The sequence below is a fragment of the Heterodontus francisci genome, chromosome 40 (genome assembly GCF_036365525.1).
Source record: "Heterodontus francisci isolate sHetFra1 chromosome 40, sHetFra1.hap1, whole genome shotgun sequence".
Taxonomy (NCBI): Eukaryota; Metazoa; Chordata; class Chondrichthyes; order Heterodontiformes; family Heterodontidae; genus Heterodontus; species Heterodontus francisci.
The window spans coordinates 2,774,192-2,776,953 of record NC_090410.1 but is presented as its reverse complement, the minus strand read 5'-3'; the positions used below and the strand labels follow the sequence as shown (position 1 = coordinate 2,776,953).

The window sequence follows — 2,762 nt, the reverse complement described above, 5'->3', positions numbered from 1 at the left end:
AGGGCTGTTAAGAAGGCATATGGTGTGTTAGCTTTTATTAGTAGGGGGATCGAGTTTCGGAGCCACGAGGTCATGATGCAGCTGTACAAAACTGGTGAGACCGCACCTGGAGTATTGCGTGCAGTTCTGGTCACCGCATTATAGGAAGGATGTGGAAGCTTTGGAAAGGGTGCAGAGGAGATTTACTAGGATGTTGCCTGGTATGGAGGGAAGGTCTTATGAGGAAAGGCTGAGGGACTTGAGGTTGTTTTCGTTAGAGAGAAGGAGGAGGAGAGGTGACTTAATAGAGACATACAAGATAATCAGAGGGTTAGATAGGGTGGATAGTGAGAGTCTATTTCCCCGGATGGTGATGACAAACACGAGGGGACATAGCTTTAAGTTGAGGGGTGATAGATATCGGACAGATGTCAGAGGTAGTTTCTTTACGCAGAGAGTAGTAGGGGCGTGGAACGCCCTGCCTGCAACAGTAGTAGACTCGCCAACTTTAAGGGCATTTAAGTGGTCATTGGATAGACATATGGATGAAAATGGAATAGTGTAGGTCAGATGGTCGGCGCAACATCGAGGGCCGAAGGGCCTGTACTGCGCTGTAATGTTCTAATTCTAAAAAAAAAAATTCCTCTCTCCAGTTTCTCTAATTACTCCAGTCTTCTCTCTCCAGTCTACATTCACCTCTCTCCAGTCTCCTCTCTCCACTCTGCAGTTGCAGCAGCACAAGTGTAGCTGCTCCCCCTGATTGCAGGCAGGAAGTGCTCCAAATTGTCCAGCCAATCCCATGCTGTACCTGTCCTGGGAGTGTTTGATGGGACAGTGCAAAGGGAGCTTTACTCTGTATCTAACCTCGTGCTGTACCTGTCCTGGGAGTGTTCGATGGGGATAGTGTAGAGGGAGCCTTACTCTGTATCTAACCCAGTGCTGTACCTGTCCTGGGAGTGTTTGATGTGGACAGTGTAGAGGGAGCTTTACTCTGTATCTAACCCAGTGCTGTACCTGTCCTGGGAGTGTTAGAAGATGATTATGGGATTAAAATTGCAGAACATTCCTTTTTCCTGAGGACATTCTGGATTTAGATCAGTCTCAGTGCCTTGTCCTAGCCTCTTTAACATGCACACTTTACCCTCCTGGTAATAATAATGATAGCTCCTTTGATTTGGTATTCTTTAGGAATTATTGCTTTGTACTCCAACTGTTTTAGTTTGGCCATGAATGGGAGGTTGTATTCTTTGTGAAGTTCTATTCAACATCAGTGCATTGATTCTTAAACTTTACCTATCGTACCAGTGGTGAGTGAACATCAATGGCATTGAAAGTCTACTGACAATAAGTTCGACATTTCGAGTTCATTTCTTTGTTCGCTCTCTGTTCACTAATGGGCCTAATCGTACCACAGTGAGTGACCTTGATCTGACTGCGCTTTTAGAAACTGAATTCACTATAAACAGTATGATTCTCTCTTTCATTTCCTAGGTGATTTCTTACAGTTTGAAAATGTATTGAGAATAGTAACAAAGCAATTAAAGTGTTCTGATATTTTGCTCAGCGGATGCGATTATTAATTGCCCTAAGTTGCTGTCACAGCGTTTCCAGATTAAATATTCTCTCTCTGCCCAGCTCCCTCCCCATCCCTCTTTCCATCTCTCTCCATTCTTATTTATTTGCTTCTCTCACAGTACTCATCTTTCTTCCTCTCCATCTCTCTCTGCCTCCATCCCTCTCTCCCTTCTCCCAGCTGTCATGCTCGGCTCCCACCTGCCAAGAATGAGGCAAATTAATTTTGTTATGAACATTGATTTTAAACTGTTATTGGAGTGAAGAAAGGACTTGTTAAACAGATCAGCCGTGGCTGTAAAACACATTTGCATATTAATAGACTGTGTTTGAAAGGACAAAGAAGCCATTCCCCAACATTCAACCCATAATGGACTTTTGATCACCAGACATTGAAGGTGGGGGAGCTCACATTCCAGGTTGACTGCTAAGATGGCCGAATACACAAATGGACATGGGCAAACCAGCTAGTCACATGACTAACCTGCTGGGTTTTTTGAATTTGTACAAATAGCTTGGGCAGAAAGCAGAATGCTCCTGGACTGAGAAGATCGCTCCTGGCTGGCTCGCCACAGGCTCTCCTGTCTGCCTGCTCCCATCTCTTTCTCACTAGTCTCTGCATCCACTGAAGACCCTTGAACCCCAAGAGAGAAATGTCTCCTACAGTGAACAAGGTCTACGAAAAACAAGATCTACCCACAATCAAGGATTCTACAGTGAGCTCGAAGAACCGTAATAAAAACTCTTCAGGCATTGGTGGTTCAGTGGCAGAATTTTCGCTTGCCATGTGGGAGGCCTGGGTTTGATTCCCAGTCAATGCAAAGCTAGTGCTCATCTTGGGGAGAGCATGTCCCCCACTGGTGTCTTGCTTAGTGTGGTGTAGTGGTTAGCACTGCAGCCTCACAGCTCCAGCTGAGCCAGGTTCAGTTCTAGGTACTGCCTATGTGGAGTTTGCAAGTTCTCCCTGTAACCGTGTGGTTTTCCTCCGGGTTCTCCGGTTTCCTCCCACATGCCAAAGACTTGCAGGTTGATAGGTAAATTGGCCATTGTAAAAATTGCCCCTAGTGTAGGTAGGTGGTAGGAGAATGGAGGGAAGGTGGGGATGTGAGAGGGAAAATGGGATTAATGTAGGATTAGTGTAGATGGTCGGCACAGACTTGGTGGGCCAAAGGGCCTGTTTCAGTGCTGTATCTCTCGATGACTCTATATTG

The 2,762-nt window shown here is 45.6% G+C and overlaps 1 non-coding gene across 1 annotated transcript; it reads left to right on the top strand.

Annotated features, from left to right (window-relative positions):
* The first annotated feature begins 2,301 nt into the window (after nucleotides 1–2,301).
* Nucleotides 2,302–2,372, top strand: trnag-gcc (transfer RNA glycine (anticodon GCC)). The gene has a single exon. It is a non-coding gene; the product is annotated as a tRNA-Gly (tRNA).
* The last annotated feature ends 390 nt before the right edge of the window (nucleotides 2,373–2,762 follow it).